At 39.3% G+C, this 15,630-nt stretch overlaps 1 protein-coding gene across 2 annotated transcripts in view; it reads right to left on the bottom strand.

The window, feature by feature from the left end:
- LOC127639027 (synaptotagmin-1-like) overlaps nucleotides 1-10,908 on the bottom strand; it is a 287,031-nt gene extending 276,123 nt beyond the window's left edge. Inside the window, exon 1 of one of the 2 annotated variants that reach the window (XM_052120840.1) lies at nucleotides 10,829-10,908. The gene's annotated coding sequence lies outside the window, so the exon portion shown is untranslated. The remainder of the gene's footprint in view (nucleotides 1-10,828) is intronic. The other variant, XM_052120842.1, reaches the window with a different exon arrangement.
- Nucleotides 10,909-15,630: the final 4,722 nt, after the last annotated feature.

Raw genomic sequence — 15,630 nt, 5'->3', positions numbered from 1 at the left:
GCTATGCCGCTGGCCTGTTGTGCCATATTATTATTCCAGCAATTGTGTTGTGTCTTGCTTGCAAACAATTTAGTTTTCTGTCAAAAGAGCACTGCCTTGACCACACATCTGACCATGGGAAGAGACAGAGTTGTGTGTCGAGACAGAAGATTAAAATGAAAGGATGACTGCAACCAGGCTTGCTAGTGAGGAAAATATCAGCTCAGTTCTAGAGGAACTTGCCACTCTTTTCCTTTTTGTGTGGAACTGACTCAAATTTGTTATTCTATGATAACAGCAGAATGTGCTTTTTTTCTTCTTTTTTTTTTTTTTTGGAGACAAGCTTGACAAATCCAGCTCCTATCTATTTTCATTACTTGAAAAAGAGTGGCCAATATATTCTTTAAAAATTCACCTTTTGTGTTTCACAGAAGAAAGAAAGTTGGGGTTAAAGTGACATGACAGTGAGTAAATGATGATAGAAGTTTCCAGAATTTTAAGTGTGGATGACTTGCACAGTCATTTGCCTTATTTTACACCAGGAGCCCCACAGCATGGTACATCTTCATTGAGACGAGCTACAGCAGGCAAGAGACTTGGTCGCCATAGCGACAGCAAGGCTGTTTGCATGAGAGGAAGATCACAATAGGTATTTGGAACGAGACGGCCAGCATGTGCACCGTAGTCCAGTTATAATAAAAAAAAAACTATTGAAGATCAAACTTAATTAAAGTGGAAAAATATATATCAGATCTATTGTTTTCTCTCTCCATCAAGTTCTATTTCAGTCAGGCTCAGTGGAGCTGGTAGGGTGGATTCACCACTCTTAATAAAAGACCTTTGGTTCTGTTCAATGTAAGAGCAAATGCAATAACTAGTCCGCACTAAAGGGAAACTGCACTACGGCTTCTTCAAACACACACCCACACACACACATTTCTGTGAATCATGTTGTTGATTACTGTTAAGGAGGGCACGTTGTACATGCAGAGTTATTTGCTTCACGCAGTTCGCTAAAGTGATGTGGATCTTTTATGTACAGTATATCTATTTGCAGAGTCAACTGTACTCAAAGGCAATACACACCTTTACATACTGAGCCTGGGGTGGACAGTCAACCGGATCCCATATAATCATGTTACTATAAGTAACTTTTCGCTAAATGATTTTTACTTGGCTAGTTGTTCCAGATTGGTGAAATGAACACTTGAGGTGCTACAACATCAATGGCTTTTATTCACTTTCAGACAAATCACAAGTAAAACGGCATAATATCAGTTCTTTAAGATTTACTTTTCATCCTGTTCCTCAAACAATGTTATCTCAAAACACTTTTACTATAGCATCAGTGTAAGTTGATACATTGTAATGTTTGCATTACATAACCAGCTACATTTTAAGGCTTGTTTAAGCATGATCAATGATTGTGCGGTAGCTTAACTGATAGAGCACTCACGTTGCACTTGCAATGCAAAGGACCAGGGTACGAATGCTAAAGAGCATGCGAGTCGACACGTGAGCAAAAAGTGTCACAGAAGCACCACAAAATGATGCGGTTGCTTCAGCAATTGTGCTGTTCATCTCACATTTTCTATTTATGACACTATCAGTTAGATTTAGGTTTAAGGATAAGGCTAGAGAGGTAGGTTTTGTTGATTTAAAGTTTGATAAAGCATTAACCTTAAAAACCTAATTTGTTTGGGAGAACATTTAACTAAATTATAACGCTATTCAGTGGACATTTCATCTTGTAACTGCTGCAATACAGGTACTGTACATTAAATGAACTGCGTAATACCATTTTGGAAAAGTGCCGCCGCCACAGTCACTTCATTTTCATAAGATTGGGCTGGGTGGATGCACGGTATGACTAAAATCACAACTACACATGTAAAGCCATGTGGATATACCAGTTGACATATTTCTACTGCTACATGGAATACAGCCCTAGCTGGGCCAACAAAAAAAGTACCCATAAAATGTAATTACAGCTCCTCAAGGAGCATTACACCAAATAGACCTATAAAGTACTCTGGACATTATAACATGCAGAGTCTATCTAATTCAATTTGTTTTTGAGTCTTTTCTCGATATACAAAAACAGCTCAGTTTCCTGGTGCATCCTGGGATACTGTAATTCCCCCCTGATGGTACATGAGCAGCTTTTGATCGAGGAGCAAATCACAGTACAATACCATTTTATTTCCTCCCTTATTAGATTCATAAAACATTCAAAACGTCCTTTAGCCCACCTCTGTGGCAGACTCTGCCCTTTAGTAATAATTAATCCCACCTGACTCCAACACACTCACCTTCAAGCAGTGGTGTGGGAGTAGGGGGCGTTGGTGAGGTACTCCAGTGCACTTACTGAGGCATCTATACAGCCATGGTTTATCTGTAATAACGTTTGACATGTGTGACATACAGAGTACTGAAATCAGTTTCTGCTTGAAGGATGTCATCTTTGTGCGAGAACACGGGGATCTGAAAATGTTGTGGGGGAGGCAATTTTCTCAGAGATCTTTCTCAGGGGAAAAAGGAAAATATTTTTCATCATACAACCACACCCCCCAATCTTCCCTCACACCTAACCCTGAAAAATCTTAAGCTAGAAAGCAGTAAGATGCTGAGCTGTATTTGTACATCAAATGCAATAAAATGTGGCAGCGCATGGCATTGGAGATTTATGATGCATTATGATATGTGGATTTCCCCTCTTATTTCTGAGAAATGTCACCTGAAAGACAATTTGATGACTCACGGCTTCGTTTTCACCCAAATGAAATGCTGACGCTTATTAGCTGTGACTCCTGCGAAAGCTTTCAATTATTCTTTATTGTCACTTGAGTGCATTCATGCTGAAATGTTGTGGCTAAAATAGAAGTGAGACGAGCCATGTAGAAAGAAAATTTCTTAAGCCCTTCTTAAATTTCTGGCTGTCATTTATTATAACATTTCTATTTATAACAAGAAAACAAAATTGTCAATGGGGTATGTAAAATAGTTAAAGGATGGGAAGGAGGAGGCGACAACCGGCTTGACGATATAAATCATAGTTTAATGGAAAACATAAAAGACAACACAAACACACATGACGGACATGTCCGCTAACGATCTCTCTCTCTCCCGCACAGCCCTCTGCAGTCGACCTTTAAACCTCACGGAGGCATAATTAGCCTAATACGGGACCGGGTGTGTAGGATCACGACCCGGCCCCGCCCTCCGCCCTGCCACATTCCTCCCTCGTTCTCTCAGGCTGGGGAGCCCCGGCCTGACGTACATCCCCTTTCCCTGGGGAGGGCGCCTTCCGCTGACTGCCGGCAGGTCATCCCCATCTACCTGGACGAGGGAGGGACAAGGGAGGGAAACAGAAATGATTAAAATGGGAGGGTACTCCTGTAACAGTGTAGTACCCCCAAAAACTATACAATTTAAAAGAGGATAAAGGCCAACGCAGAGCGACAGTGAGAGAGAGAGAGGAGAGAGAGATGCAAAAAAAAAAACTTACTCGCCAGTTCTCAGATACGCCGCAGCTTGTTCCTCGGCCACTCCTCCACCCTTTGTCGGACGACAGCCGCGCTCTCGGGTGGATCCGAGGCAGTCCTCCAGCCCCTGGCGGACGGAACACCCCGCCGCATTCTCGGGGACTAGAAGGGTCTCCCCGCCCCTGGCAGCGGTTCTCTCGCTCCAGGCGGTCGGCAGTGAGCCCCTCCCGCCATGGTCGGCGGTCTTAAACCCCGCCGCGTTTCAGCGGCCGGTAGGTGACTCCTCCGCCCCTGGCAGCGGTTCTCTCACTCCAGGCGGTCGGCTAGGAGCCCCTCCTCCCCTCGCGGTCGGCGGCCATCGTCCTCGCTCAGGTGGCTGGGCTCCTCGTCCCCCGGCAGATGGCTGTGGCTGCTCCATTGGGGTGGATGGTAGTGGCGAGAACTCTACTACGGCGTATCCCTCCTCCTTCCCGGGTTTCAGCACCAATGTAAAATAGTTAAAGGATGGGAAAGGAGGAGGCGAGAACCGGCTTGACGATATAAATCAAAGTTTAATGGAAAACTTAAAAGACAACACAAACACACATGAAGGACATGTCCGCTAACGATCTCTCTCTCCCGCACAGCCCTCTGCAGTCGACCTTTAAACGTCACGGAGGCATAATTAGCCTAATACGGGACCGGGTGTGTAGGATCACGACCCGGCCCCGCCCTCCGCCCTGCCACAGGGTAAAAAAAAATAAAAAATAAATACAGAAAACAATGTTATTTTGTCTTACACCAATGACACTTTTTTTCATGTATTCATAATAAAGCCCTCTACATTGTATGAAGTATCTCTGAAAAAAGGAAAAAGTAATAATGTAATATTAATATTCAATTATAGTAATTCAATTTTCCACAAGTTGTTTTATTATTATTATTTATTTATTTATTTTTTTCAATCAAACCCACTATCAAAAACAAATATGACAGGAAGTCTACAATCAGTATTTAAAAAATCTGAGACCAGTGGGCCATATCAATTAGACATTTGTTTGTGCATATAACTGAATACAATATTTCAATCTTGGTAGAGCTTTGTCTTACATCTGACACAATACCGTAAGGAGGATTTATGCAAAGCCATGTAACACATTTCCTTTGTTTTGATCAAGTCAGTATTGATCATGTAATCCAATTATTATCAGTGTAGGTCCACAGCGATCAAGGCATCCTTATCCCAAGATAAAGGCAAGATCTTGAACACCTATCAGCATCGGTCTGAAAATGTAGATGCATTGGATTGCTATAGATGCTGCAAAGGGTTTTGATTGTGTATTGTAGTGATTCACTACTCACGGTGAGACTTTACGACTTGATTACACACTTGTGCACTGATTAAAGAGGAGGAGATTACATCACTTCCGCTAACTATGCATATATGTAACCACCATGGCAACACGGGCATAGCAAATGCCATGGAACGAGCTTTGCTCACCACCATCTGTGTGTGTGTATGTGCGTATGTGCCAAGGCTGTTCTGTGGAGTCAGAAGGCTGGCTACATTCTCCGAGGACCTCTCCTCCGTTGCTTAGCAATATGTGGAACAGTGAGCAGCCCTAATAAGGCAATTGCATCTACTGTATTTCCAAGTAGATATATATAAATTGGACAGGATTCAGTTATATAGATCCACAATATTGATGATTTTCATTGCACGTTTTCTGATATTTTGCAATCAGAAATCACATTTTAGGCGAATATTATGAATTTACAAGTTCATATATTAAAATGTAGATGATGGATCTTGCAATTGACTGTAAGAACCACATAACTCTTATGCTGTAGTCTATTTATAGTGCTGTGCATTCTATGCAATGCAGTGACGTTTAATCTTTCTTAAAGGGATAGTTCACTGTCTGTCATCGTTTACTCACCCTGATCTTGTTTCAAACCCGTATGACTTACTTTCTTTTTTGAAACACAAATACGCAAAATGTTAGTAACTAAAAGCCTCCATTCACTTTTTCAAAATCCCCTTTCTTATGTTTTATGGAAGAAAGTCATAGGTTTTTTTGTGTGGTATAAGGGTGAGTAAATTATGGCAATTTAAATTTTTGTGTGAAATTTCCCTTTAAAACCAAAAATCTAAAGGCAAAACCACTAATGGCTTTGATAGCATATTCATTTCGCAAGGTCAACACATAATAATGCATTTACAAAGTGTATAAATAATCTGTATACATATTTCACTAAAGTATTGAAAAGCTGAACCTTTTGAATTTATGTATATAGTTTTAAAGCAAAGTACTTTGTCAAATGTACAGTCTCATCTCTCTTCCGCTGACCTTGAAAGAGCTCCAGTGCTCTGATACATCAAACGATATCTATTCAACAGCATTTCTCATGAGGCCTTCCTGCTCGTGATATGTATGACCCCTGCTGCTTGCCTGTACAAACACAGCCTTTTTTGTTTTTTTAGTTATCCATCTAAGTCACTGGGAGAATAATTACAGCCTTTCTGAGGGTCCCAAAAGAAACCACCGATAGGTTGCAATGCTCAAAGTAATTGTAAGTAATCTAATGTATATAAATTATTACAACCCCTAATAGCTTAGTAGTCAGATATTACATAGGACACCAAGTGATAACCAAACACACTATCAAAATAGTTTTTCATATAAAATGTCCTTAAAATCGAACACTTAAATGCATTCATTTTACCATAAACTATGTCGGCCTAAAGCAGTAGTGTTATTTTCTAGCCTAACACATAGAATAAACATTGAGTCAAATATTGAATTAGCATTTACCATTATACCATTTACCATTTTACATTATCCCACTTATTACATGGCTTTTAAGCAAATAAATAAATACATGGGCATAAAATATTGATTTATGTTGAAATGTTTTAATTATGTGAGAGAAAAAAAAATGCTGAACAGCTGAAATCCACCTCCGGTACAGCGTTGAGTTTTGTTGATTTTGTGAAAATGACCATCTGACTCATTATCCTTGCCAAATAAATAAATGGGCATGAAACATTGATTAGAGTTGAATTTATTTTACTAGCTTACTAGTGGTCTGATACTTGGATGTGCAGTTGTTACTGAGAAATATTAGACCCTAGATGGCACCATTCACCTATCAGAATCCAGAGAGACATATATTAATATTATTAAGCCTATTTATTTTGCTATCCTAATTATGCATGATTATATACAATCATTAGTTGTAGGGATGGTCAATATAAATTTTTTTTTTTACCTATTTTTTGATCCAGTACCAAATGTCAATTTTCAGGCATTTTCCTAATCGATCGTTGTGGCAGGGCGGAGGGCGGGGCCGGGTCGTGATTCCACACACCCGGCCACTAATCAGGCTAATCAAGCCTCTGAGAGGGATAAAGGCTGACTGGAGACTGCAGTGAGACAGAGAGAGAGAGATTTACGGACAGCTATCCAACACCTTGTCTTTTGGTACAGTTCTTCATTAAAATATTATTTATATTGTCAAGCCGGTTCCCGCCTCCTTTCCCGTTGTATCCACGTGGAGGACTCCAAATAATATGTGCATGTAGCCTACTCTTTAAACATAATGAAAATTAGTACATGTAAGAAATTAAAGTATTGGCATCTTCATCTTAAAATATTCTTAGTTGAGTGTATTTTACAGTGTTTCTCAATCACTTTGGCAATTTTCTTTAAACAGTCTTAACATTCTCTAAACTGTAAGTGCAATTGTCACAACTGTTTTATGGGACATCACAACTCTATTGCATGTCTTCAAAATGTAGTAACTCATTTAATTCATGCTTTAAAACCTAGTTATTGTGTCAGTAAATTGGCCAATGTCACCAAAATGAAACTTTTTTTTTCCTTTTCTTTTCATCGTGTGAGCTGTACTGGTCAAAAAGTTTAGATGTTTTTTTTTTTTTTTTCAGCATGGCAGTCAACGCTGGAAATGTTTATTGAAACTTATATATTTGTTCTACTTTTTTGTTGACACTGACTGCTTTCTGTACTATACAAGAATGTCAGTTTTGTCAAGCTGAATGTTATTGTATATCACACTGAGCTTTTTAGATACTGATTTCAACAGTAGGTAAAAGTTTACTGGGAAAAGTCAATACTGTAGTACACATTTATATGTATACAATACATGTATTTTTGTAACAATGTGTTACGTGTATACAGAAAATTCACATCTGTATGTAAATTTGTACACATTTCTTACATGTAAAGTCATATATAGTGAACAGAAATGTGCCACAAAATGACATCCATGCGAAAAAACCTGCGGTAGTTCTGTAGAAAATAACAAATTGTTGCTCCTCACAGTACGTAACACAAGTTCCCATCTTCTTGGTTGACATCCTGTCGCTCGTGTTGGTCTGCCCAGAGATTTAGCAGACATCACAAACATTTCATGCCATAAATATTTATGGAATATACATGTATTTCTAACATGTGAATGGATAATTTTGCATGTGATGCTCACACGATGACAGAATGTTTAAAAGTAGTGATGAGTATGACAATTTCACTGAGAATCAATTGCGTGTTTATCAGCAAGCCATGTGCATTTAGTTATTGTGCAAATTGTAGACAATTATACATACTATATGTGCCAAAACATGTGCAATTTGCTTAAATGAGTAAGAAATAAAAATTGGTTGTGAACAAGAAACAAATTGTACAGAGATTTGAACTTATTGTTTTGAAAAAAAAAATATTCTCATTAAAAATAGAGCTTGAGAAAAACTGTAATACATTTAAACTATGTTTAGAACACATTTGTGAATTATTTAATTGCTGTTAATGAATTACCCTTGTCAAATTTCATCATATTCAAAATATATAACGGATATTAAAATGAATAAATGTCTGTTATTCCAGACTGTTTATTAGTATTTATTTATCACACCTTATTTATTTTAGATTCCAGTTCCTATATACTGTTATTTAAATATACTAAATATACTATTTATTAAATCTACTTATACCTACTATCCCTAATTACTTGCATTTTATCATTTGCATTTAGCATTGTTTTTGACCCTGCCATCCACGACCCTCTTAGAACAGACCTGCGAACCACCAGCTATAAAGCACTGGACAGGACAGCCTAACCTTGTCGCTAGGAGGTTCTATTACACAAAGACTAAAATTGATGACTACAAAATTAATATTTCCATGTTTGTAATATGGATAATATTGGTTTTGAATTCGTCTTAGTTACCCACAGTCAGTGTCATTGAGATTGTTTCTGCGCCTGACGAGAACATACTGCTCAGTTATTGCACACATTTATCTTGGTTGCCCCAGACTTTTCACAGAGTATGTCAGTGATCCATACACTTCCCTCGCCCAGTTATCTAAAGCTATGCAGCCAGTTGTCCAAGGTCAAACCATAATTGAGACACTATTTTTTATCTTATGGCTTCTATTACTCCCAACAACAGCATTTTGGCCTCTGTGGACAAGCACACGTACACATATGTATATATATATATATGAACTCATAGGCTCAAACTATTTTTCTTCTACTTTAAAATTTCATCACGCCAAGGAACTGTGTAGGCATATTTGAAGCTAACACAAAATAAAAAATTTAATTGATTGTTATCGCAAAGGTTTTGTCTTTAAAGACTTCATGCTGAGCATTCACGACAATAGAAGGGATTGTTAACTTCACCTTTTGTTAGTACTGAGCTTTTGTATCTACCCTCATTAATGGATATTTAATAAGGCTGATAATGCGCAACATTGCCCTTGGCAACTGCAGGGGGCGTGACATATTTGGGTCAACATCTGCCATCCCCCAACAGGTACAATCCATGCACCGTGTTGCTGTGAGTGTACGGAAATTACTTGTGTGATGATACTACACATAACAATCTTTGGGAAAATGGAAAGACTCAAGACAACAGTTCCTATCAGGAAAAATAATGTTTTTGATGTCACTCTGACAGTAGTCTATGTAGTAAACAACTTAATTTTCATTTTTGCTTGAACTCTCTCTTTTAAACGATAAAGCCACAGCCAACATTATTTGTAGACTTGTTCAAGTTCACAATTATACAACTATCAAAATATCTTACCATCAAAGCAATAATTCTGATATGAAGAATGATTCAGTGAAGCACAGCTGTGACAACAATAATGGCACCTTGGAGAACTTGCACCTTAATTTGATCTTGTGGTTTGTGGAGAGCTATTCCTCTGGTATTGCTTGGCATCTGTTTTACTATAGCTCCTCAGCACAAAAGTATTCCAGTCGAGGATCAGCACAGCTGAATTGGATAAGCCCGCGGTTGCAGCCGAGCAATCCCTGCACCTCACTCTCACTAGGCATGCATAGCAACCGCTGATCTGCCCAACAGAGATATGAGATAATGACAGATGCAGGAACAGACAACAAGCGAGACCATGCTCAGACGTATTTGTTAGTGTGGCTAGCCACAATAGCCCAAGTCCTTCACAACATAATAGCTATAGGACATTTCAACATGTATTGGATGTTATGCAATCCATTCTCAATTCGATGGCGCGAACAAAGGGAGAGCATGTGTTGGGAAGGAAGCTCAAGTATGGTTTGATAATGATCTTTTAAACAGCCACTGTTGCAATTCATGGTGAGGGACAATGCATGGCGAACCTACTTTCATGTACATCTTTGAAGGAGAAACCATCTGCTTTTCCAAAAATGCATTGACGTGACTCCCACATATGCTCACTGAGCCAAACAAATAAGGGTTTCTAGAGAAGAAAGAATCTCTTTTAGTGTGGGAATTATCTTCCATTCTGAAATAATTTCCTCCACTATCCTCAGTCACAGATAAACCCATCACACATGAAGGGTGGAGGGAGTAAAGAAGAAGAGAGTGTTTTATCAGATACGAAGGACTGCAGCAGGATTAGTTTCTCTGGGATGAATATAGCTCCCCTACCTTCCATCCTCAACCATCCACCAGCACACACACACTCCAACACACAAGCCTACACATTTCCAATCTCTACACATCTCCAATCTCTAGCCACTAACGTGTGAACCATTTCCTTTATTTGGATAAGCACATCTCAGCAAAGTATGCCAGTAGATGATAGTTTTCTTGCAGGCATCATCCAACCAATAAATCACCCCCAGAAAGATTAAGAAAAAGGTGTCAAGATCTGTGTTAGCATGAAAACAAATGCCATGCTGTAGGGGCGGGCATTTCTGATGGCACGTTCTACTCGATCCCAGAATGGGTCTCCTTTATAAATACCATCCAAGATGAAACAAACCAGCATCACCTGCATGCAACTTTAGCAGCATGTCAGAGAAGGAAATAGAAAAAGTAAAGAAAACAGAAAAAAGGGGAATTGAGTGCCTACCTGTACGTAGGGTATTGTTGTTATCTCCTGCTTCAGCTGGGAGGAAGTGTAGAGCAGATCATATGCAAGAGACAGGGAGTCACAAAGAGATGGAGAGGAGGAGTCTTGTCTGGTAGAGGTGGAGAGAGAAAGAGAGAGAGACAGACTGAGAGGTGATGTTGCCGCTATTCTTTGCTGAGCCTGCAGGGAGTAGCATAAATGGTAAACAGCACATGCATCTAGTCCAGAATTAGAGAGAGGGAGAGAGAGAGAGAGAGAGAGCGAGAGAGAGAGAGAGAGAGAGAGAGAGAGAGAGAGAGAGAGAGAGAGAAAGAGACTCTTGCCTGTTTTACCATGCACCGTCACAAGGCATTTCCTTCGGAATCTCTCCAGTGAGAGTGGCACAGTATCACAGAGTCCTTGGTGGTGATTGGATATAAATGGTGATGATGTAGTCAGCAGGGGTGATGGCTCTGGTAGCAGTAAACTAAGATGACCCTCTTGACTAGAACTAACATTCTGGCACATTTCAAGCTAGGGGTGGAGAAAGAGTAAGGACATGCAAGGGCATTTGTGAAACCCTTCTGGGATCGTATTTGTGTAGGTACTTTGGGAGGTAAAAAGCAGAAAGGTGTATATGGCAAGTCCTAGCATGACAATCCTGTGAGCTTGTGCACTCACCACAAGACTCCAAAGAATATCTAGGTGTAGTGGTTGTGATTTCCCCAGAGAGAGCTCTGTCAACAGCAAGAGAGGCTCACTATCAGACAAAGACAGGTGCTGATTAAAGTGATGAATTCTGGGGCTAACCTGACCTCCCGCTTCCAAGAAGGATGGCTATTATTTCATCCGATGTTCATTATTTTCAAAATGGCCTCGATCTGGACAACAAATATACATTATGTTATGTACTGTTCCCAATGGGAACAGTGATGTAATCTTTGGGCAACTCTCTGTCGCTGTGCTAAAAGTTTGACAATTTCTACAGTGAACTGCCTCCACTTCCAAAGGGCAGACTGTTGCATAAGAACAAAGATATAAAAAGTAAGAAGGGTAAATGACTCATGTCTATTGTTGAAAATTAAATGTCAGACTCTTCATGCGTGCAAGAGGTTGTTCTGAAATACAAAATCCAATATCCATATATGTGCAAATTTCATGACCTAAATGTAACTGTGCAAGAATTGTATGACATTTTCAAAAAGTAGTTTATGGGAAAAAAAGGAAAAGTTGGCAGTAGTCTCTTCAAGTAAAACTGCTTAATAAACATAATTTTAACCTATAGGATTGAGAATTAAAATGCAGGACTGACCATATGGTGTCTGGAAAATATACTTTATACTATTCCCATGATTTTCAATAATTCTAAATAATATAAGAGTTTTTATTATTTATATGTAACAGTAAAGAAAGATGCTGTTGTACAATGATGTTTTAAATTAAAATTTGTGAAAATGAATGTCAGTACCAAGAGAGAAATTCTATATACTCTAAATACTTAAACAATATTTTTTTTTCACACTGTGGTAATTAAAATTAAATTATGACCAATTTTGTTTTGCATTACAGTAATGCAAATTAAGCAGTAAGATGGTTTTACTATCATGAAAATGTCACAATAAAAGTATTTTTGGATCTAAAAATAGTCTTAATTTCCTGTATGCTAAATATAATGTAATTTTGTTTCTTTTGATTTTGGAGTAAAATAGGACTAGAACATATTTTCATCTCAGGTTTCATGTGAAACAGCCCAATCAGAGGTTAGAATGTTAGAAAAACAAGTGAAATGATCGAAAATTAATTGAATGATCCAAATTTCATTAAGTAGACTTGTCATTAATTGTATGACTTGATGGTGTATAGTCTAATTTAAAAAGATAAATAGAGCATGAAGTGATTTCTTAAACCAACTCAATTTCAAGAAACATGCATGATGTTGCATTACAGTTTTACAGGATGCTCGTCCTGATGTGTCACGAACCCCGCTCCCTCGCTCCGCCCCCTCGAGCTTCCACGCTCGTTCTGCCCCCTCGAGCTCCCACGCTCATTCCGAACCCTCGAGCTCGCACGCTCTTTTTGCTCGCTCGAGCCCTCACGCCCACTTTGCTCCTACTCGCTCACATGCTCGTAGGCAATCTCCCTTCCTCGAGTTTCTCACGCGTTTCCAATCCCCCAGAACATTATGACCACCTGCACTCGCGTCATCTGCACTCCTGCACATTAGTTTCACCTGCACTCGTCTCATCACCTGTCATGGTTTACACCTGCACTTGCCCCTATATATATCACTACCCTTTCGTCTCACGGTTGTTGGTTATTGTATTTAGTTTCCCGTGTCTTTGCCCCCCGCTAGTCTCGTCTAGTTTGACCTCCTCTCATTCACCTCTTAGCTTGCCAGCTCCCCTTGTTCCCCTGTCTTTTGCTCCCACTAGTCTCGTCATTTTCCTCTTGATTCCCCGGCTTTCGACCTCACGCTCCCTTTGACTACTCTCTCCCGGATTTGCCCCCTTGTTTATATCTTGATTCCCCGGCTTTCGACCTCACGCTCCCTTTGACTACTCTTCACTGGATTTGCCCTTTTTTCTGTACTTTTGCCTGCCTGCAATAAAACGCAGTTTTTGACTTACATTGTGACTGTCTCATCTTGTGCGGGTTACATGATGAAACAGAACTATACGTCTCTTATTTATTATTTCAAATGATATACATTTTTTTTTTTTTTTAAATAGAACTATAAATGCAAAATTCTTTATATTCTAGGGGTATGGTTGATATCTGTTTGGCATTTATTGATGTACACAAACCTAATTAGCAAGAAATTATAGTTGTACCCTACAATTTAACCCTCTTCTATGACAGGGAGTGGTCAAGATGGGGAACTCTTATTTGGATGGGTATTCCAGGGCCTTAACCTCTTAACTGGCAGACCCACATAAGGGACTGAGTGGACAGAGCTATTATAGGGTTATTCCTAAACTATAAAGGGTTAACCCCTCAGATGGGTCTGCCAGTTTAGAGGTTAATGGTAACCTTGCAACCCCATATGAACAAGTGAATGACGAATGTTTCTTTATTGTAAACAGAATGAGCTTGCATTCTGCTTTGATTGCACCTGCCGCAGTCTCTTGAGAGATGCCACTTTGTTTGCAGTGCAGCAAAAAGTGACCCGCAAAGTACAAAGTCATTGCTTGTGTCTGCATTACAAACTCTTTCCTTGAGATAACCTGACTCACACACACTCAGAGACCTGCACAGCCAGCACATTTCTGCATTTTTAAAAGAAAACACTTGCAGATTTTGTACCCCGAGACAGTATGCTATTTTGAAAGCAATTGAAATGGAAGATCATGCATTATTGATGCCTTTTCTAGGTAATTTAATGTGCACTTAAGCTGACTGGAATATTAATTATAGTCATTATGGTTTATTTTGAATTGGTATGCAGTGTGTTGCAGGTGGCTGTGACTGCGCCTGTACACACTACAATAATGTGCAGTGCTTTTTTTGTAAATGAGTAACCGCCTAGAAGAGTCGTCGGTCAGTGTTCACCTTATGTTAATGACCTCACTGCGTTCCACAATTTAAAAACATTTACAGATAATTCCAAATGATATCTGTCATTTTGACAGATAAAATACAAGAAAGAAAACCATTTAAACTATAGCATGTCAGTTTACATTTTAAACATCTTTACTGTATGTTGTATATGTGTGGCTTCATTCTTTCTATTCTTGTGCCTGCTATGTGTTTTATGTGTGTGCATGCTTAACGCCATGGACAGATTTATGTTACTTGTTCTGTATTAATACTCAAATACACAGGATGCTGTTTGTGCACTGAGGAATGTTCCTCCAGCTATTACCATATGGAACAAGCGCAATTGAATCCTTGAGCAGTCTGCATAGACCCAACACTTCGACTAGTGGCAAAACTATCCAACAAACCTAGTCGACTAGTCTGTGCAACTCCTTGCATAAGCCTGATTAGTGAATGAGACCCATTGTTCCCAGATCATCATCCTTTTTTTGGTCCAGGAACATGTCCTGCTTGGGTACATCACATTAAACCTTGTGTTGTGCATACTGTGTAAGAATGTTACTTTGAGATTAAATATCTGCATTACTGCATAATGTCGATGATAAGCACAAATGTCTGATATTAATAATGTATATGTATGAGATATGGTGTTTACTGCTGTACCTTGTTGGTGATTTGGTGTCCAATTTGGTGTTTTTTTTTTTTTTTTTGTCCAGATATATTAAATAAATTAAAAATACATAAAAAATGCAATTAACACAAAACAATTAGGCTACTAGAAAACACCTCTTCTGTGAACACATTTTCAATTTTGAGTTCAAAGTCTTTTTCATTTTTTTTTCCAGGGGTCAAATGTGATGTTCTGGTTTTTTTAATGCTTTAAAATATGATTCATATTTGAAAAATGTTATTCCACCAAATCAAACTAATTTTGTATAACCAACAAGTGGGTTGCCATACGGTGCCCATGTTGACAAGAACCATAGACATAGAGCACCCATATAGACCCTCAAGACTGAGTGTGTCCTGCCAGCAGGGGGACCGTACCGCGGAAAATACATCACAGGGAGTTGCCTGAATTGGGTACTATGCCTGTGTAGCCCAAGCCCAACACGGAGCACTCGAGTCGTGGTGGATCTGGCGGCGAATTCCTCCACTGAATCTGCGGCCAGAGGGCTAGGGAGGAAGAGCATCCAGAGAGCGAGAGCTTACTGGCTAACCTGGGAAAGAAGGCGCACTGGATCAGCTTGGTGAAAGGCGCAAGGTGCAGGCGGAACACCCGGTCG

This window comes from Xyrauchen texanus, chromosome 47, assembly GCF_025860055.1.
Source record: "Xyrauchen texanus isolate HMW12.3.18 chromosome 47, RBS_HiC_50CHRs, whole genome shotgun sequence".
Taxonomy (NCBI): Eukaryota; Metazoa; Chordata; class Actinopteri; order Cypriniformes; family Catostomidae; genus Xyrauchen; species Xyrauchen texanus.
This window is presented reverse-complemented; position numbering and strand designations above follow the sequence as displayed.